General features: G+C 43.7%; 1 protein-coding gene and 1 long non-coding RNA gene across 4 annotated transcripts in view; both read left to right on the top strand.

The window, feature by feature from the left end:
• Positions 1 to 83: 83 nt before the first annotated feature.
• LOC125395339 (uncharacterized) lies at positions 84 to 4,743 on the top strand. The gene is made up of 3 exons (XR_007230522.3): positions 84 to 1,353; positions 1,786 to 1,902; positions 3,045 to 4,743. It is a non-coding gene; the product is annotated as an uncharacterized LOC125395339 (long non-coding RNA).
• Positions 4,744 to 8,780: 4,037 nt separating this feature from the next.
• The window catches only part of Fbxo42 (F-box protein 42), a 64,592-nt gene continuing 51,281 nt past the window's right edge, over positions 8,781 to 22,091 (top strand). The window contains exons 1-2 of one of the 3 annotated variants that reach the window (XM_085690342.2): positions 8,781 to 9,038; positions 9,244 to 9,585. The gene's annotated coding sequence lies outside the window, so the exon portion shown is untranslated. Of the gene's footprint in view, positions 9,586 to 22,091 lie in introns of all 3 variants that reach the window. The other 2 variants (XM_048426668.3, XM_085690341.2) reach the window with 2 other exon arrangements.

The following is a 22,091-nucleotide window of genomic DNA, read 5'->3' as shown; positions in this document are numbered from 1 at the left end:
AGCGCGCCACGGTCGCGGGCGGAGGCACGCAGGGCTTTCCTCAATGGACCACGCCCCCTCACCCAGCCCGGAAGAGGCTGCGGGCCAAATCCTCGGCGAACCTGGTCCGCCATCGTGGAAGAGGGCGGCGAAGGGCGAGGGCGTCCATCATTCTTGAGGTCAACCCTTCGGCTCGTTTATGGGATTAGAAGTTACGTGCTTGAGTTCGAGAACTGTGTACTTTGAAACTACCTTCTCTAAGATCAGGCAATTGTCGGAAAAAAAAAACAAAACATTTTTTTTCCTCCAAAATTTGAATCTCAAAGGAAAAGAAAACGAGCGAGTCTAAGTTTGTCTAAGCTACAGGTTATGATTTTTGTTCTACACCGTTCTGAAAACATTGCTGTACTTCAACAAAGGATTTAAAATATCTCCTATAAAGACAACATTGGATTAGCCGGGCTGTGGTGTGGCGCGTCTTTAATCCCAGCATTTGGGAAAAAGAGGCAGGTGGATCTCTGTGACTTTGAGTCCAGCCTGGTCTACTGAGAGTGAGTTCCAGAACAACTAGGGTGACACAGAGAAACCCTGTCTTAGAAAACCAAAACGAGCAAACAAATAAATAAATGATTGTATTGTTTCTATCTGATAGGGTGAAAGTTTTACATTTTTTTTTTAACTCATAAACGGTATTCTAGGGCTGGAGAGATGGCTCAGCAGTTAAGAACAATGACTGCCTGTTCGTCAGAGGACCCAGGTTCATTTCCCAGTACCCACATGGCAGCTCACAACCGTCTATAATTCCAAGATCTGACACCCTCACCCAGACATGCATCCGGGCAAAACACCAATGCACATCAAAAAAAAGTAAATTATTTAAAACAAAACAAAACGGAAAAACAGTATTCTAGGGACTGGACTCCGGAGAACCCAGGGTCAGTTCACAACTATCCGTAACTCCAGTTCTGGGGCGCCAGAGGCCCTCTTCTGGCCGCTGTAGTCACCAAGCATGCGCGTGGTGCACAGTGGTAAAATTTTTAGTTAGGCTGTCTAAGGACCCTGGCAAATCCGTAACTGAAGTTGATCAAGACGGACCAGCGTGGTGAAGTGATTGGTTAAAGGAAAAATTAAAAAGCAGCAAGTAGAAAAGATTGAAAAAATGACGGCTGAAGATGGTGAAAATTAGGCCATTTAGAAGCAGGCCCGGAAGAGTTCCGGATGATGACTCCAGAGCGCCAGCTCGGGTTCGAGGCTGCACATACCGATCTCCCGCACATCAGAACGTGGTAGAGGCTTGGAAGAAGCTGAAGGGCAGAGAGAGGGATGGGAAGTACTGTTCAGTGAAGTTAGAAGCCTGACATTTTTCTGTACAAGGTATTTTTTTTTTTTTTGCATTAAGTCCTGGGCTCCATTCTATAATTTGTTATTTTTTGGCTACCGGCTGTGTGTTTCATAATATGAGGATATGGTTCTTTTTAGGCAGTTGCATATATTTTGCTTCGCATAATTTAATGTGTCAGATAAATGAATTCATCTGGGGGGGGGAATGCTAGTTAAACCAGGCCTTTAATCAAACAACTCAGGCGGTAGAAGCAGGCAGATCTCTGTGAATGCCAGGTCAGTCTGGAGAACATAGGAAGATCATGTTTCGAGAAAAAGTTCATAATATTGCATCTAAACTCAAACAGAATTCCCCACCACCAAAGTTCTTCTGGATAACAGTTAAATATATTAGACTATATTTTTTAAATTATTAAGCTTTGTTTTAGATTTTAAAAAAAAAGCTTTATATGGATGTTTTGCCAGGCATACCCGGTACGTACAGATCATGTGGAGGCCAGATTCCCTGAAACTGGAGTTAATGGATCCTTTTGAGCTACTGTGTGGGCGTTAAGAACTGAACCCAGGTCCTCTTCAAGAGCAGTAAGTACTCTTAAATATTGAGCTTCAGGGCAGAGTCCTTGCTTAGCATACACATGCACAAATACTCTGAGTTCTGTCTACAGCATCCCACACAAAAACTGTGCTTCTAGGGGGCTGGAGAGATGGCTCAGAGGTTAAGAGCATTGCCTGTTCTTCTAAAGGTCCTGAGTTCAATTCCCAGCAACCACATGGTGGCTCACAACCATCTATAACGAGTGTTGGTGATCTTTTCTGGCTTGTAGGCATACACGCCGTACAGAACACTGTATCCTAAATATAAAATCTTAAAAAAATAATAACACCGAAAAAAGGTAAACTCCTACCAACACTTGGAGTTTGAACAAGTACTGTGATCTTATGAAACTTGTATAAAGTTTCTGTCCCTCAGTTTCCCTAAGCATAGAAGTAATCGTAGCGACTTCAAAGCTGTATCAAGCCACTCTGCTGAGGGTTGAGTACATAACCCAGTGGTCAAGCACTTCCCTAACATACTGGAAGCCTAGGTTGTTTGTTTGGTTGGTTGATTTGTTGGTTGGTTGGTTGGTTTGGGTTATTTTGAGTCAGTGTTTCTCTGTGTAGCTCTGGTTGTCCTAGACTTGATTTGTAGACCAGGCTGGTCTCGAACTCACAGAGATCCACTGCCTCTACCTTCCAAGTGTTGGGAAGGAAGCCTAGGTTTAGTATTACACTTTATTACACTGGAGAGTCTCAACCAATATCTGACTCACTGTAAAAATTCTAAGGGTTATGACTGGGGAGGGGGCGGCTTGCCAGTCTGAGGAAGATTTACAGTTCTCTTTTCTCTAATCATTTTCCCCAAACACAGGGGGCGAGGAGCAAGCATCGTGTGTTTTCATGTCAGGGACATGCTCTGTGTCCTTTGTGCTATTAAAAACATGCTGCTCCACAGGGCACCATTCAGCTGCTCTAGCCAAGCTTGGGATGTGTTTTTGCCCTCATGGTTTTAGGATGTCACTAGTCTTAATAGAGTAACAGCTTCTTATTGTGACATTTTGCAGTTTGTATTCTTAGAGATTATAATTGTAACCAAGTTGGTAAAATGTTACTAGTTTTTATCTCCTAGTCGAGTGACCTGTTTACCAATTCCCTGATTTCACAACTTCCTGTATTGTTGACTCCAGGTCTGTCCTCGCTCCATGCCCTTACCTAGAACCTTCTGCTCTCGGCCTCCACCTGTATACTGAAGACTTCCTAGATGTTTCGGATTTCAGTCCTGTCCCATCCATGTCTTCCTAACCCACCCCGCCCCACCCCCATCAGCAGGGTCTCACTGTGAGACCATCTTCAAGAAAGGATGCCATCTTGCCCTTCTCTGGGGACTGTATTTATATGTAATAGAGTCTTCTGTGAATCTGATTTATTGTTTTGTTTTGTTTTTCGAGACAGGGTTTCTTTGTAGCTTTTGGAGCCTGTCCTGGAACTAGCGTGAATCTGTTTTAAAGTGTATGCGTGTGCGCGTGCGTGCGTGTGTGTGCGTGCGTGTGAGTGTTTGTGTGTGTGCCTTTTCACATGTGTACGTGTGTAGAGGTCAGAGATTACCTGGCATGTGTCTCCCTTATTCTCCACATTATATATTGAGTCGGGGTGTCGCACTTTAACCCTTAGCTGCAGGATTCAGCTCCCTTAGGATGCTCTGTCTCCAGCTCTCGCCTGTTCAGGGATTACAGGTATGTCTCCACTGTCATTTATTGGGTGCTGGGATCCGAATTCCAGTCTTCACATTTACACAGCAAGTTCATTACCAGGTGAGCCCTCCCTTGAGTCTCTGAATTCATTTCTTGAAGTGAATTTTCTTGTGTCTTGAAAAGTTAATGAAATCTCAAACGTCAACTAAAAAGGCCTACAGGTGGAACATCAGATTCTCAGTAATTTTTGGCCTTGTAGTTACAGAGTGCTGCCAGCAGAGGGAGACCATTTCTTACAATTCCTCTGTGGTAGACGATTTTAAAAGTAGGACAATCTTTAGTTGTGGTTTTCAAGAGAACCAGAAAGATCTAAATCTTGGGAATCATTTGAGGATGCTGTAAAGATAATAACTTTAGTTCTACTAAGTGGGAAATCAAGAGGCCATCCCTAATTAATCACAGCAGCCCCTTGAGACTTTGGGCAAGCCCTTTCCTCGCTTGGTCTGTTTTCTTCTCTACAAGAGGAGGGCATGGGACAGAAAACTCCACAGTTGAGAACACGGGGGCAGTTTCATTTTTCAAGGGGAAGCCCCCAAAGTTGAGATTGTGACAAAATTCGTGTATTGGCAGAGACCCTAAGGCATGTGCTTCTGTTTCTTGTGAAATACCCTTAGCCACAGTTCATGTTTGACTTGTAAGTTAAGAAATCACCGTCAAACCTGCGGTGTGATAGGAATGCAAGCACAGAGCCTGTCGTGAGACAGCCACTGGCACAAGCTGAGGAAAAGTACGCAGTTAAACGTGTGGTGGGCATGCGAACAGACAGGAGTGTGCTTGCACCCACCCATGTACATTCAAAAGAAGAAAAGCAAATGCTGGACTGTTCTCTTTTTCTCTTTAAGAAAGAAAAAGTTTGGGCAGTGATGGCACATGCCTTTAGTCCCAGCACTCAGGAGGCAGAGGCAGGCAGATCTCTGTGAGTTCGAGGCCAGCCTGGTCTACAGCGTGAGATCAAGAACTGGTTTCAAAGCTAGACAAAGACACTCTGTCCTGAAAAACAAAAACAGAAAAGAAAAAACAAAACAAAACAAAAAAATTTTAGGCTCCACAGCTACACAGAGAAATCCTATCTTGAAAAACCAAAAAAAAAAAAAAAAAAAGAAAAGAAAGAAAGAAAAGAAAAAGAAAAAAGGAAAGTAAAGAAAAAAAGAAAGAGAAGAAAAGTTAGTTTGAGAGGGGTGTACTAGTGTATGCCTTTGGTCCCAGAACTATGGAGGCAAAGGAAGGAAGATATTTGTGAGTTTGAGCCTACATAGCAAGTTCCAGAAGAGTCAGCGTTACCTAGAGCCTTTTCAACAAAACAAAACAAAAATGATGAAATATATACAAGGATTTTTTTTCTCCCATTTATTTGCACCTGTAAAATCTCTGGAAAGATAAAAGGGGCTTAACAGAAGTTAACTTGGTGCGGGAGGGTGTTGACCCAGAGGGGTGTGACAGAGGTTGATTAGTGTGTGGGAGGGTGTCGACCAAGTAACTGAGGGGCTACTAGTTAAACTTCTTAATGTCTGCAGATCCGAAGATTCTAGGCAGGCTCTCTACCACTGAGCCATGTTCTTACTCCAATTTATGTTTTCTTATGCTTCTTTTTGTGATTTTGAATGTTGTATGATGGGCATATGTTACCTATCCTAAATAACTAAAACCATAAAATGTGTTTCTGTAATTATTTGCACAGACTCTAAGGAACATGCGTTTAAACTTACTGGAAAATCTGAGCCATACCTTTCATCCCGGTCTCATCCCTGTCCCCAGCCTTCCTATGGCCAAGAGACAATGCTGAACCATTGTCACATAATCTCTCTACCCAGCCTCCATCACCATAGAGAAGACAGCCAGTCTTCCTGATGGTCCAGGTCCCATGTCATCAGGCTTAGCCTCCCGTCTGTTGGAACTCTTGCAGAGTTCAAGAGCCTCTGCTTTGAAGCCACAAGAGCCTCTGGGTTTGAACCCGGCTGTTTGGGTGAGCTACTTCTTCTTGAGAATCCTGTTTCTGCATCTACACGATGAGCACGTTAGTGGCACCCATGTAGCGGTGTTGGGCACCTGATAAGATCAGTAAGTGAGGCTGGGGAGATGGGTCATTGGTGAAGCGCTTGCAACACAAGCATGAGGACCTGAGTTCAAATCCCCAGAACCGAGTAAATCTGGGCATAGTGGCAGGTATTTATAATCCCAGTGTGCCTACAATGAGGCAGGAGAATCCTGAATGTCTATGGGCTAGCTAGACTGGATTACTCTACAGGGGACAACAAAGAACCCCTGTCTCAAATGAGGTGGAAGGTAAGGAAAGTTCAGATACCTGAAGCTGTCCTCGGGTTTCTACACACATAGCATGAGCATGCAAGCATGCAAGCACATGCATCTTCTCACATACATCCTAAAAATAAAAACCGTCAGAAAAATGTAAACTACGATTAGTATTAAATAATCTAATAACACTTTTCTGTATATGGCAATTAATACAAGCACAGATTTATGTTCTTGCAAGAGCTCCTTAGGAATCATGGACCTTATCAGTTTTACTTCTGTCACAGGCTGGTGAGATGGCTCAGCAGGTAAAGGCACTTGTTGCCACTCCCGATCACTTCAGTGTAATCCCTGGAACCATGAGGTCAAAGGAGGCTGTGGTTGTCCTGTGACCTCCATACACCCCCCCTCACATCACATACACTCTCAGAAATAAAGGTTAAAATGTTGTTATATATACATTATACATATATTCACATGGATATATATATATATATATATATATATATATTCATATATATATCAGGGCCAGGCATGCTGATTCATGGCTATAAACAATCCCAGTACTTGGGAAGATGGGATAGGAGGATCACTTTTTTTTTTAAAAAAGATTTACTTATTTATCATATATACAGTATTCTCAGTATTCTGTCTGCATGTGTGCCTGCAGGCCAGAAGAGGGCACCAGATCTCTTTACAGATGGTTGTGAGCCACCATATGGTTGCTGGGGAACTCAGGACGTTTGGAAGAGCAGGCAGTGCTCTTAACCACTGAGCTATCTCTCCAGCCCCTGTGTGTATGGGTCCCCAAGAGGCTAAATAGTGCATCAGATCCTCTGGAGCAGGAATAGACGATTGTGAGCTGCCTGTGGGTGCTGGCAACGGACCTAGGGGCTTCTAAGAGTAGCAAGTGTTCCTCACTCCTGATTCGTTTCTTAAGTCCAGCTTGAGTTTTAGGATATGTTTAAAATTTAAATAACAGGGCTAGAGAGATGGCTCAATGGTTAAGACCTGTATTGCTCTTGCAGAAGGACCTAGGTTTAATTCCCAGCATCCACATAGTGGTGGTAGTAGAGTCACAACTGCTTTTAATTTCAGTTCCAGGGGATCTGACATCCTCTTCTGAACTCCATGGACACTCCCATATGTGGTGCTCACAAGACACTCATGCATCACAGTATTTATTTGTGCATGTGTACACACGTGTGTACAGGCTCACAAGTGACATTGTTGAGGATGAAGTATAACGTGAATTTTAATTGGCCTTAATAATAAAAACTCGGAGTCAGATATTGGGGGGTGTAAACCAAAGAAGAATCAGAGAAGCAGAGCAGCAGCCACTGGAGAGTACTTACCTTTACCAATGCTCATACTGAAGGGGCGATCTGGTTCTATGATTCCTCGGACTGCATTTCAGACTGACTCCTCAGACTGCATCTGAGCCCGTCTCCTCCCGCCTTATATTCTTCTCTCTGCCCAGCCACATCACTCCTGTCTCCTCTTCCCTAGTGCTGGGATTAAATGCATGTAATCCCAAATGCTGGGATCACCTTGGTGTGAACTCTGTTTCTCTTTTAGGCAGATTCAATCTCGGGTAGCCCAGGGTGGCCTTGAACTCACAGAGATCTGTCTGCCTCTGTCTCCCGGGTACTGGCATTCAAGGTGTGTGCCACCATTGCTTGGCCTCTATAGCTAACTAGTGGCTTAGCTCTGCACTCTGATCTTCAGGCAAGCTTTATTTGTTAGAGCACAAAGTATCACCACAGTGTCGTCAGAGGCCAAGATTTCTTTCTTTTTTGGAGACAGGGTCTCATTATACTGACTTTAAACTCAGAAATACCTACCTCTGCCTCCTGAGTGCTGGGATTAACAGTGAACTATCATGCCAAACCAGTGGAATTTCTTAAATCAGTTTCTCACACACTGTATGCCAGGGGGTTTTGTAATACTTGTTTGAGGAACACAAATCTTTTGTAGACTGAGGCTCCTGAAACTAGTTTCAAACTTCTGGAATCAAGCAATTCTTGCCCTTAAGGCTCCTGCATAGCTGGGATTTAAAGGAGTGCCACCAAGCTTTGTGGGGTTTGGCTTCTGACTCAGTCTTACGTCTCAAGAACTAGACTAGGAGGTGTACTTTATCCCAGGGCAATTTGCTTGGTGCTTCAGGGTGCTCCTGTGGCTCAAGAGGTGAAGCCCTTGAGTTCTCTGTATCTGGCATTTATTTAAACCAAACCTGTAGGGATAGATTCTGGGAAGTTCTTACCTACATATAGATTTTTTTCTTTTGTTTTTCGAGACAGTATTTTTCTAGGAAGCCCTGCCTGTCCTGGAATTCGCTCTGTTGACCAGGCTGACCTTGAACTCACAGAGACCCGCCTGTCTCTGCCTCCCCAGTGCTGGGATTAAGCCACAGAGCTTTCTTAAGTGAGACTTTGCGGGGGCCCTGGTGATGGCGACAGTGGGAAGCACTGAGAAACACAGAGAGAAGCCTTTTTTCCTCCCGGGCCCCTGCTCAATGTGGGTAGTTTTGAGTCTGGATTTCCTCATTTATTTTTTAAAAAGGGTGGTAGCAGCTTAGCTGTTGCTCCAGTTTCCAAAGGCGTCTAACGCGGTAAGAAGACTCTCTCTGGCGACGTCTAAAAGCACTGCCATTCGCCACTGCCCTTCTCTGTGCTCAGTGGTTACCCTGGGGCACAAATGACTTAATCTGACAAGTCTTTCGTCTCAAACCACCGGGAAAATAGCCCAGGTACCGCGCCGCCGGGCTATTCCAGACAGAGTCCTGGAATGCTGCGCTCCCTACCGCCCTTCTCAATATGGCGCCGCCCAGCGGCCACCGCGCGCAGCCCGGCCGCGCTGACGTGTGTGCGCGCGCGCTTCCTCTGCGCCCCGCCCAGGCGCATGCGCACTGCGCGCTGTCTTCTCCCAGCCTGAGCAGCGGCGGCGGTGGCGGCAGCCGCGGCGGCATCGGGGACGGCGGCGGCGGCGGTAGCCGCGGCGGTGTCTGAGTGGAGGAAGATGGCGGCTCCGGGCGGCCCCGGGTCCCACCAGCCGTGAAGATTCCCCGAGCACGGCAAGCACCGGGCTCAGGCAGAGCGGCTGTGCTCTGGCCCTGGCCCTGGCTCCTTCGCCATCGTCGCCGGAGACGCCAAGCCGAGAGCGCGGAGCGGGCTGGGCCAGGTGAGGCCTCTCCCGGTGCGGGGCCGCAGCCAGGTGCCGACGCCTCCTGCGCTTTATGCCCAGGGATCCCGGGACACCCCGAATCCGGCGCGGGCCCGGTGTCCTGCGCGGGCGTGGGTCTTGGCGGGCCTGGGGGCTTGCTGTCGTCATCGTTTCCCCCGGCTGAGGTGGGGATGGGTGCAGACCTGTGCCCTCTCCTCATCAGGGCGGTTCTGGTCCTCACCCGGGCCTGGAGAGGATGCGTGGCCAGGGCAAGAATGGCTTTCGGGGTGTCATCGAGCCTCACCCCGCCCCCCTGAAACCCTTAAGTCCTCGGAGAAGAGCGGGAGACGGCTGCCCTCCCGAATTGGGGTTGCGGTGGCGAGGGGCCGGCGTCTCGGAAGCTGCAGCTGCAGAGAGATGATTTTTTGGAATCGGCTGACGAATTGAAACCCAAGCAGTTCCTTTCCTGACCCCTAGCCGTTTGCGTGTTCTCTTAGGAGTGGGAACTGCGGCTCTCCTTGCTGGAGACAGCAGTCCACGTTGTGACTGAGGAAGGCTTGCCCTGGTGAGAATTGTCTGCTCAGAACTGTGGAGGGTGGAAGCGGGTTCATAGATCCGGAGAGACACAATTGGGTGAGATCCTCATAGTCTCAGCCGAGAAACTTCAGATGCTGGAGCTGGTTCGAAACCTTTGGAACAACCGATTGCTTTGTCTGTTGGATCTTCTGGAAAATAAAAGCCTCGTTTCGTGTCTTAATGGCCACAGTGTTTGTACTTTTCTGTGGTAGCCTTCCGGTGGATCTAGGTGCAGAACCAAACATATAGCCGGTTTTCACATGCTGGAGGCAACACTGGACTATTTTGTTATTTTGTTGTTGTTGTTGTTTTTCTTGGAACAACTTTTTGTTGTTGTTGAAACGCTAGTAACTGAGTGACTTTGGTTTAGTTTTTCCGGTAGAGAAGCAGGTTTGATGCCTGGTGGCCTTTTTAGTGAGGAAGAATGGCTTCAGCTGGAATTGTGCTGTTGTGAATTGTTGGGACCATCTCTTTTGCTTGGATACACCAAGCGTCTTTTGTAACAAATCGGGCTTTGCTTGTGCTTAAGAATGATGACATCATGGATTTAAAGGGACAAGGGAAATTGCCGGAGACACCATCACTTAGAATTCAGTCTGTAGCTCTTAAGCTGGACAGGGATGTTCTCTGTCAGATTTCTAACTGAGCTTATTCAATTGTCTAGTGTGGCTGGGTGTCTCTTCTGTTGCATGTTGATCAGTTTATATCCTATAACTGTTTACTTTAGGTAAATCCAACTTAATATAACATTCAATCTACACTGAGCCTTGAGTGTTTTTTGCACTTCAGCCAGTTTTTAAGGACAACTATTAAGTTAAAATGACAATTGCTTCATTTAATATTAGCTAATTCTTTGGCTATTTTCACCCCTTTCCTAAATCAGCATTTTTTTATAGAAATGTGTAGATTTCCTTAGTATCTTTGCTAAAGATGTAGACTTGAACTAAAAGTAGGAAATTGGAGGGTCATTCTGTATGCTATCAGGAATCAGCAGTGGCTTAACATGCCCCTTGGCGTCATCTGTTATGTTGCTGTGCTACATAATCATCAGGTATTGATGGAACTCTGTGACATCATTTCAGCCTTATTTTCTTACCTGTCTCATGTACAAAAAGAGAAAGATCAGGGAAAACAGCTGAGGATGCTTGTTTTTCTTTTTCTTTCTTTTTTTTTTTTAATATAGATTTCATTTTATGTGTACAGGTGTTTTGTCTGCATGCACTTTTTTTTTTTTTTTGAGATAGGGTTTCTCTGTAGCTTTGGAACCTGCCCTAGAACTAGCTCTTGTAGCCCAGGCTGGCCTCGAACTCACAGAGATCCGCCTGCCTGTGCCTCCCAAGTGCTGGGATTAAAGGCGTGCGCCACCGCTGCCAGACTTCTGCATGCATTCATATTTATGTGCACCATGTGCATGCCTGGTGCCATGGATCCCTTGGAACTGGAGTTGTAGACAGTTGTGAGCTGCCATGTGGGTGCTGGGAATTGAATCCCGGTCCTCTAGAGGCTCTTAACTGCTGAACATCGCTCCAGCCCCTGGATATTTTTTTTTAAGATTTTTATTAAAAAATGTGTGCGTGTGTGCCTGCTCATGAGAGAGAAAGGCAGAAAGAAAGAGGGGGACAGGGATAGAGATAATCCACGTGTCTGGAGCTGGAGTTACAGGCAGTTGTGAGCCATCTGGTATGGATGCTACAAGTTGAACTTGAATCTACGAGAGCAGTAGGCACTTTTAACCACTGAATCTACGAGAGCAGTAGGCACTTTTAACCACTGAGCCATCTCTAACCCTAGGATGCTTCTCCATGTTGATTTCTGGAAGGGCTTTATCAAATATCATTTTGTGTAGCTGTGTGATCGCTGCCTTCTGTAAAGAGCAGGCAAAGAAAGAAAGACCTAGAGGTGAAGAGTATGTGATCATGTGTTTTCAGGGTGTCTTAGTTAGTGAATTAGCAATTCTTTATGAAACCTAAAGCCGCTTGGTTCAGTAATGGTGTTCCCTCTTTACAAGATTGTAAAGTAGATAAAAAGATAATGTTTGTGAAAGTACTCTGAAAAATGAATACTTTGAGATACGTAGGATAGTGGTCATGACAATGCAGGCCATTGATCCCAGCACTCATGAGGTATAGGTAGGTGGATCTCTGTTTTCTAGGCTAGCCTGGGCTATGTCCCAAGTTCCAGGATAGTCAGGACTTCATAATGAGACCCTGACCTTAAAAAAAAGAAAAAAAAAGTACAGTACAAGAAAAATAGAAGATTATCTCTTCAATAAAACATCTATTAAAAGCCCCCCTCTATGTGTTGAGTACTTAAGGAAGGAGGTACTGATGATTCTAAGGACACCTTCTTATCTAAAAGTTGGCTAGAATCTGGTTGGAAAGCCAGACAAGAAAATCAGTTGCTTATTGTAGTACAGTAAGTGCATTTGTCCAACCTGGAGAGAGAAGGGAGATTCTCAGAGCTGGGGTGATTTTTCTAGTAATTTATTTCTTTAAAAATTATTTTCGATTTATTTTATGGGTATGAATTTTTTTCTGAATGTTTGTGTGTTCACCATATACTTGTTTGGTGCCCTCAGAGTTTAGAAGAGGACATGGGACTCCCCAAAACTGGAGTGATGGATGGCTGTGAACCACCATGTAGGTGCTAGGAATCCAACCCTTGTCCTTTGGAAGAGCAGCTGGTACTCTTAACCACTGAGACATCTCTCCAGCTCTGGGATTTGTTGATTTCTTGTCTCAATATGTAGCTTGTGTCAGTTCAGGTCCTCACCATCCTCCTTCCCTGGGGCTGGGATTCTAGGTGTGGACAGGCACACGTGGCTTAGGAAAACTTAAAATTTTTTTTGTCCTGGGTTCTTTCCCGTTTTATTCATTCACTGTCATGATGCTTCCTACACAGCCTGTCCCAGTTAGGCTTTCTGAGTTGTCAAAGATCCAGCAGTCTTGGGAGAAGCCTGTGTGAGTGAGTCACAGGCGCAGGCAGGAGGCATTCCCTCAGTGAACGTCCCTTAGGTTCTGAATGAGGAAACTTCAGAGTTACACGTTTTATTTATTTGGTTTTGGATAAACTAGCACCCGAGCGTTGTTTTAGTTGCTTCTACAGGGGTGGCTATGAAGATGATGGAGAGGGCTGGGGACCTGGCCCCAGCCTTGCAAACAAGACAGATATTTTGCCACTGATCTACGTCCCCAGCCCTGTTTTGTGTTTTTATTTTTGTTTTTTCAGTGTGTGTGGGTCTTTTGCCTGCATGTAAGTTTGTGCACGATGTACCTTCCTGGTGCCCACAGAGGCCAGAAGAGGGCGTTGGACCCTGTGAAACTGGAGCTGCAGAAGGTTTTGAGCTGCTGTGTGGTGCTGGAAATCCAGTTCAGGATGCTTTTAATTTTGTTGCTCCAACCCTGTATCCTCCCCTGTTTGTTTGTTTGTTTGTTTGTTTGTTTGTGACAGGTTTAGTTGGTCCCAAGGTGGCCTGGAGCTTGTCATCTTCCTGTCATCCTAAACTCTGTAGGTTTGGGGTTACAGATATCTGCAGTATGTCTACCAGTGTATATTTCCACTGGCCTTGAACTCACTGTGTAGCAGAAGATGACCTGGGATTTCTGATCCTCTTGCCTCTGCCTCCCTAGCACTAGGATTGCAGACCTGTACTACCACACCCGATTTATTTGGAGCTGAGGACCCAGCTGTAGGCTGTGTGTGCATGCTAGACAAGTACTTACCAGCTGAGCCACATACCCAGCCTCTTGTTATTCTGTATTGTGACAGTTTATTACATGGAAGAAGGATATGACCTATATATGTATAAGTCATTTTAAAATTACCTTGAATTGAGTGCATAATACATGTTATTTCTGAAATTGTTCCTGTGACATTACAAGTCTTGGAAATTGTGACTTAGTAGCATTCCTGTTGCTTGAATTTTGCATTTCCTTACTGATGCATATGTTAGTGGGCAAATTTGTTGTGAATTCTAGATGTTCTTGTATTAAATTTTTTGCCTTGATTTGTAAAAAAATATTCATTTTCTTTTTCTCAGTGTTGCCCTATTTTGCTTCAAAAGGTGGAAGTATTTTATGGTACTTTGAGGTGGTGTGTTTTTATGTGCATATATGAATCTGATAAATATGTAGGTATTATGTAAAATTTTATTGTTCTGTACTGTAGCTTAGCTTAGCTAACTCACACGCCTTCTTTCTTTTCTTCCTTGACTCCCTCCCTCCCTTCCTTCTGAATTGAACCAGGGACTTGTGCATCTAGTCACAGCCCCCACTCTACACTTTCCCACTGGGATATGTCCTCAGCCCCTGACAGTAACTGTTTCAGATTTCAACATAGTCATAGACAGTTTTGAGGCAGTTAGCTTCTACAAGGGCAAACGGGTTTTAATTTTAGCTAGTAACATTCCTCAGACTAGTTAGCCGTGCTCTTCCAAATGCTCCTTTATTCTCTAGGCTGTTTAGATTTTTTTGCTCTTCATTATAAAGTTTCTTTTAAAAATTTTAATTTAAAAATCTAATACCAGGAGCTGGAGAGATGGCTCAGAGGTTAAGAGCATTGCCTCCTCTTTCAAAGGTCCTGAGTTCAATTCCCAGCAACTACATGGTGGCTCACAATCATCTGTAATGGGGTCTGGTGCCCTCTTCTGGCCTGCAGGCATACACACAGACAGAATATTGTATACATAATAAATAAATATTTTTAAAAAATTAAATTAAAAAAAAATCTAATACCAGGCAGTGGTGGTGCACCTTTAACACCTTTAATCCCATCACTCGGGAGGGAGAGGCAGGAGGATCTCTGTGAGTTCGAGGCCAGCCTGGTGTACAGAGCGAGTTCCAGAATAGCTCCAAAGCTACATAGAGAAACCCTGTCTTGAAAAATCAAAAGAAAAAAAATTAAAAAGCGCTCTCTCTCTCTCTCTCTTCTCTCTGTATGTGTGTGTGTCTGTCTGTCTATCTGTCTGTCTGATGAAACCTGAAAATCACAAATTGGCTAGACTGTCTGGTGAGCAAGCCAGCACTGGGACTACAGGTACAGGAACTTAAGAAATGCCTTGGCAATTAACACTTGACTGTTTTTCCAGAAGAGCTAGCTTCAGTTCCTAGCACTCAAAAGGTGGCTAACTATTGTCTGTAACTTCAGTTCTATGGTACCTGATCTCCTCTTCTGGTCACCGAGGGCACTGCATGCAAAAAATGTACAGACATACGTGTAGGCAATTCATTAATTCACATAAAATAAATAAAAAGTAAATCTAAGAAAATTTTACTTTTTTTCTTTTTTGTTTTTTTTTTTTTGGGACAGGATTTCTTTGTGTAGTCTTAGCTGTCCTGGAACTCACTCTGTAGACCAGGCTGGCCTTGAACTCAGAGATTCATCTGCCTCAGACTCTGCCTCCCCAGTGCTGGGATTAAAGGTGTGTTCTACCACTGCTGGGCTAGGCTTATTTAAGAAAGTTTTTTAAGAGATCTGGGGATGTAGCTCAGTGATAAAGTGTTTGTCTAGCATGCACAAGGCCCTGGTTGAGTTCAATCCTCAGCATTCCTTCTCTCCCCACCCAAGTAATAAAAGAAAAGAACATATCAGACCTGGAGAGATGACTCAACAGTGTGTTGTGTTCTGCGGAGGACTGGAGTCCAGTTCCCATTGTTAGGCAGTTCACAACCACCTGTAACCCCAGCTCCAACTCATTTCTCTGGCCTCTGTAGGTACCTGCACTCAGTCCTACACATACACTTAATTAAAAACAAATATTTTTTAAAATTTTTCTAAAAGATTAATTTATTTATTATGTATAGTGTTCTGCCTGCATGATAGAAGAGGGCGCTAGATCTCATTATAGATAGGTTGTGAGCCACCATGTGGTTGCTGGGAATTGAACTCAGGACCTTTGGAAGATCAGCCAATGTTCTTAACCTCTGAGCCATCTTTCCAACCCCTAAAAACAAATCTTAATAAAATGTCATACAAATGACCTTTTGATTTAAAAAACAAATGTTCAGGGCGTTGAGATAGTGTCTCACTCTTTACTCAGTATGGGTGGCCTAGAAGGCATTTACTTTGTAGCCCGGGCTGACCTTGAACCTTTTTTTTTTTTTTCCTTTTGAAACAGGGTCTACTATGTATCTTTGACTGGCCTGGAACTCTCTATGTAGATCAGGCTGGTCTCACCCATAGAGCTCCATGATCCTCTGCTTCTCAAGTGCCTTTACTGGCATCTCATATTTGTAATCCCAACAGTCAGGATATTAAGGCAGGAGATTGTTAGTCTGAGGCCAAACTGGGCTATAAAGTAAGACCCTGGCTCACCCTTACCCTTTCCATCAAGTCGGGAGGAGTGTCTGGGAAATCTCTACTTGCTGATCAGTGCTGTTGAAACTGAGCTGACAGGAAGGAATGAGCAGACACTATCCTAGCAGCTTTATATCTTTTCTACGCGTCAGTTCAGTGTGTTTAATTTTGTCTTTGTATTAACTTCTTCAGTGTGAAGTACCTAGTGGAATCATCTAGGATCAGTACTTCATGAGACTGTAATCTGAGCACTCAGTGGCCAAAGCAGGAGGTTTGGCTGTTCTGGACTATAGAGAGAGCTCGCATAGCATGTCCAAGATTGATTCCCCAGCATTGAAGAAGAAAACCAAAAGCTACAGTTAGAACTTGGGGTGCTTCTACTTACTTGTTTGCCAGTGCAGCCTACACTGATGTACTCTGTTTGTCTGGCATCATTCCTGTTGGAAGTGTTTTCTGTTTTTAATTTTCTTATAGCGTTGCGGATTGAACCCAGAGCCTTGAACATGGTAGTGCACATGGTACCTTGAACAGATAGCTTGAACATAGTAACCACTGAACTAAATCCCACCCCATTTCAAGTTTTGATTTATATCTTGCAGCTTTAATGAAGTTATCGTATACCTATAATCCCAGCACTTGGGAGACTGAGGCAGGAGTATAGAGAGTCGCTGGCTACCCTTGACTTCACAGACCCTGTCTCGGAAGCGGTGGGGGGGACCCAATAATAACAGGATAGCTAAGTCCTTAGAATCTCGGTGTTGTCCCTCTCTTGTATGGACTGCTGTGTGGTGCGAGCTGTCAGTGTTACTGTAGAGTTTGTAAACGGATCCATAGTAGTGAGTGTGAAACAGTGAAACGAGGAGTATTTATTATAGTAGGGCGCTTTCTTACCTGGGGACTCTTTTCAGGAATTTGGCCAGGCGGTGTCTTGAAACAAACAAACAAACAAACAAAAAAAACCCAAAAAGAAAAAAATCTGTCATGTCTGTCTGTGTTCCATACTGGGGTGAAATTGGGTCCTTTGCATAGGCAAGTGTTCTGTCTTTTTTGTTTGTTTAAGTTTTTACTCAGCATATAAAGTACTGGGTTACATTTTGACATTTCCGTATGCATGTATTATTTTACTTCTCATGTTTATCCCTCTTCCAAATATTTACTTTAAAGTTTGTTACTTTCTTATTTTTTGGATTTTCGAGACAGGGTTTCTCTGTATAACAGCCCTAGCTGTCCTGGAACTCGATTTGGAAATCAGGTTGGCCTCAAACTCACAGAGATCCACCTGCCTCTGCCTCCCGAGTGCTGGGATTAAAGACATGCACTACCAAGCCTGGTTACATTTTTTGAGTGTGAAGGTGCCATGATACAACCTGTGGAAGTTATTTCTCTTCTTCCACCATGTGGGTCCTGTTGATAGAACTCAGTCGTTGGTTGTCAAATGACCCTTGATGTGTCATCCACATAGAAACTGGTCAGCAAGTGGGAAGTGAGCATTTCTTACTCTGCCCTTTAAATGCTAACCCTTAAACCTGAATTGCAGTGTTGCTGACTGTCTCCATCCCTGCTTTCCCACCTGTGGAAGTACATTATATTGTTGCAAGGAGAAATGGCCGCTTGTTTATCCCAGCTGCCCAGAACCAAAATAATCATACAGAAACCATATTAATTAAATCACTGTTTGGCTCATTAGCTCTAACTTCTTATTGGCTAACTCTTATATTAATTTAACCCATTTCTATTAATCTCCCTCACCACATGGCTGTGACTTACCCAGTAAAGTTCCCAGCATTTGTCTTCATCTCCAGTGGCTCCACGGCTCCTCTCTAACTCTGCCCATCTTTCACCCAGCATTCAGCCTAGCTTTCCCTGCCTAGTTCCGTTCTTCCCTGCCATAAGCTCAAAACAATTCTTTAATTCATTAACCAATTAAAGCAACTCACAGACAGAAAGACCTCCCACACCATTTCCCCTTTGTTTAAACAAAAAGGAAGGCTTTAACTTTAACATAGCAACATTTCATATAACAAAACAGTTATCAAGCAAGAATTACAGTTACGATATTTATATCTACTTTTTATCTGTTTTTTTTTCTTTTTTATTTATTTATTTATTTATTTATTTTGTATGCAATATTCTGTCTGTGTGTATGCCTGCAGGCCGGAAGAGGGCACCAGACCCCATTACAGATGGTTGTGAGCCATCATGTGGTTGCTGGGAATTGAACTCAGGACCTTTGGAAGAGCAGGCAATGCTCTTAACCTCTGAGCCATCTCTCCAGCCCTTTTTATCTGTTTTTTAACCCCATTAAAGACTCCAGAAGGGGGGCTGGAGAGATGGCTCAGAGGTTAAGAGCACTGGCTGCTCTTCCTGTGGTCCTGAGTTCAATTCCCAGCAACCACGTGGTGGCTGGCAACCATCTGTAATGAGATCTGGTGCTCTCTTCTGGCTTGGAGGTGTACAGGCAAGAGGAACATTGTATATATAATGAATAAATTTATTTTTAAAAAAAAGACTCCAGAAGGATATAATATTACTTAAGCAAAGAGGGAGTGCATTGTAAGCTACTTCCAGAACTCTAGAATTGACAGAGACATCTTGCTGCCTGGACAGTCTCCCAAAGTTTTTCTGTACCGTTGGGGCATCCATCTTTAGCCCACAGGCGCATAGTATCCAGCAGACTTTTCCACGAAGCAGGAAATTTCAAAGACAGTTCCACCTATACTGGCAGTTTGTCCATCACATTTTTCTGTATCTTGCAGAATGTCTAACCCACTCTTTTATGAAGCAGGAATCTCGAAGGATTGTCTCACCTTTAGGCAAGTTTAGCAGTCATTTCTCTGCAGGTCCTGCATGTCCAGTTTATCAAAAAGTCTAAGCAAGAGCAGTTTCTTGCCCAGATGGGTAATCAACTCCATAAGGAGCCTCTTCGATGTCCATCATCATCCTCTTGAAGTAATTGGAGCAGATGTATCTCGTTGTCATGAAAAGTCCTACATTCTTAAACATTTTAAATGCCATATTCTGTAGTCTTTGAAAGGTTTGAAGAGTGCTTATCCATCTGAAATACATCTCTGTACATCTAGAAAACCTAACTAATATGACTACATATAGATGACTACTTATTGCATTACATTTTAAAGTGAGCTGCACAAACACAATACCTTAAGAGCACAAATATATATATATATATATATATATATATATATATATATATACACAGTATAACAAAATTGATCTTAAATTTGTATCAATAAACCAAGATCCATACCCATGCAAATCTCTACAGCATTATATGGGGTGACACAGAAAACTGAGGACAATCTGTAATGGCACTTTCCATGTATCTGGGCATGGTTCTTTTTTGTTTTTGTGATAGTCTCCTTCTGTAGTCCCAGCTGGGCTGGAATGCATTATGTAGATGGAGCTGGCCTTCAGTTTGCAGTAGTCCTTGGTCCTGGGGACTAGAGCATGAGTCAAGGCTGAACGCTGTATCTTTTTCTTTGTTTGTTTGTTTTTTTTTTTTTTTTTGAGCTGGTCTCACCATGTACCACAGACTGTTCTGGAACTCACTAGGTAGATCAGACTGGCCTCAAACCACAGAGATTTAGCTAGCTCTGTCTCCCAAGTACTGGGTGGGATTAAAGGGGTGACCACCACCTGACTAGACCCTGTATCTTGAAGCTTACTTGCTACCTTAGAGCAAAATTCTAGCTGTGCGTGTTACATCTTATTATCTTCCTGCTATTTATTGTCTTGTCTCTGCTTCCGTGGAAACCATAGCAATGAGAAATGAAGTGTGGGTTTTAATTAGGCAGGTGATTAGTGGGTAGAATCTAGCTTGTGAGGTGGTGAAAAGGAGAAGCTCTCTGCGTGGTTGCACTGTCTTTCGTCTTGTAGGCCACCTCACTCAAGTGCTCACAACTTCTAAGATGGCAGCAGCTCCCGTGTAAGGGATCGAAGGTCAGAAGGAGCTGAGAGGCCTGCCACACTCCAAGCAGAGACGGATACTTCAGAAGTGGGGATGGCAAACAAGAATATATATACCTTGTTGTGCCCAGAGAATTACCAGTGAGATTAGTAGCCTTTCCCACAGATTTCATTCAGCCCCTGGTCCTCAGACGTCCTCAGATCTCTTTGAACCTTCTATTCTTGCTTGCTATCCCCACTTCTGAAGTATCCGTCTCTGCTTGGAGCATGGCAGGCCTCCTATTAGTATGCTAGAGAGATGAGGTTTTAAAGGCAAGCAGGCTGCCTGGTGACATCCGTTGGAGGTTAGCAAAGGTTAAAGGTTCATCAATGTTAAACGTTTGTAAGCCCAAGTTCCTTGCAGAAGAGTCTTTAGCTGTCTGTGGAGCCCACTCATCTCCACCTAAGGTCAGTTTAAATTCTGTGAGTAACAAAAGGGGTGGTTGAGGCCAGCAGAGCTACTGTGGTGAGCTCTAGACTAGGGCAGCCAAAGCTGTGGGACCCAGCTGTAGCGTTGCTTCTCCCATTAGAGCCACCTCCATTTTGCAGGTTTTTATTATTACAAGGAAGGTGCTCAAAGCTGCCTCTGCACATGTGCTGTGTGTATATGACTACAGTGGAAGATGCCTTAAAATTTCCTTAAGCCTCTCTCCTGTTTACATATTTAAGTGGATAAATGTTGCCAAATGAAGTACTTCAACTTTTCTGCCCTCTGTTTTCCTTATGCCTATGCAGTAGCAGAATGCCATTTGCAGATGCAGCTCTAGGAGAAGTTAGGAAAGAATAGTTCACTCTGCAGAACTGGTGTACAGAGCACAGTGAGTTAGGTTAATAAACTGATCCTTGTGTGTCTGTGTGGACAGACCTGCTGTGGATGAGTGAGCTGCTCTGCTCCTCTTAAACTGAAGCCATGAAGTGGTGGGCTTATGATGTCCCACGTTCTTCTGTATCATGAGTTTTCTGGCCTGTATAACTTTGGAATAAGGCTTGGGCTTTTTCTTCAGTTGCATTAAACTAATATTATGTGAGAATCTATTAGTAAAACACCAAGCTCTGTGGAATAGGGTTATGAAACTCCATGACTTGACTTAATAATGTTCCATTGATATAATCAGTTGGCATTTATTAGATAAAAATAAAATACAGTGTTAGATAGTTAAATCTTATTAATAATCTAGACCTGAATAATGTAGTGAGAGAGCTGGACGTGGTGGCACAGGCAGTCAGGAAACTGAGACAGAAGGTTCACAAGTTCTAGACTAGTCTGGACTGGATAGAGACTGAGTTTGGAAAAAAGGGGGGGTGCTGTTTGTAAATTCCCTATTGATTTGTACTGTATTTTACAACCAAAGCCTTCTGCTTAAAGTTAGTTATATACCAAATTATTATTTTTAAGTTTTTTGTGTATTTTTAATAATTTATTTAACTTTATTTTATGTGCATTGGTGTGACGGTATCAGATCCCTGGACTAGAGTTACAGACAGTTGTAAGCTGCCATGAAGGTGTAGAAAATTGAACCCAGGTCCTCTGGAAGAACAGCCGGTGCTCTTAACTACTGAGCCATCATCTCTCCAGCCCCTATATGCCAAATTATTATAAACAGGGTTATCCAATACTTTGTATCATCTTTTCTTAGTTATAGAAACTCAGGGCTAGTGAGGTGGCTGTTTGGGTAAAGACGTCTGCTGCACAAGCCTGGCAACTTGAGTTCAGTCTCTGCAACCCTCAGTCTTCATAGGGGTGGAAGGAAAGTTGTTTTCTGACCTCCACACATATGTACCTCCCCCATCAATAATAAAAAAAATATAAAAAAAGAAAATTAGGGCTGGAGAGATGGCTCAGTGGTTAAGAACACTGCCTGCTCTTCCAAAGGTCCTGAGTTCAATTCCCAGCAACCACATGGTGGCTCACAACCATCTGTAATGAGATCTGGTGCCCTCTTCTGGCCTGCAGGCATACATGAAGACAGAATACTGAGAATACTGTACACATAATCTTTTAAAAAAGAAGAAAAAATAAGCTCTCAGGTGTAGTGGCACAAGCCTCTAATCACACAGCTCTCTGACCACTAAGTCAAGAGGAACATGGATTCAAGACTGACTTAGGCTATATGAGACCTTGTCTTAAAAAAAAATAAAAGTGGAGAGAGCTAGTGTCTCTCCATTTTTGGCTGATGATGTGGCTTGCTTAGTGGTAGTTACTTGGTATGTATAGAATCCCAGGTTCAATCCTCAGCA

The sequence above is a fragment of the Myodes glareolus genome, chromosome 6 (assembly GCF_982192425.1).
Source record: "Myodes glareolus chromosome 6, mMyoGla1.1, whole genome shotgun sequence".
NCBI classification, from domain to species: domain Eukaryota; kingdom Metazoa; phylum Chordata; class Mammalia; order Rodentia; family Cricetidae; genus Myodes; species Myodes glareolus.
The sequence above is the reverse complement of the archived record's forward strand: the minus strand, read 5'-3'. Positions and strand labels throughout refer to the sequence as shown.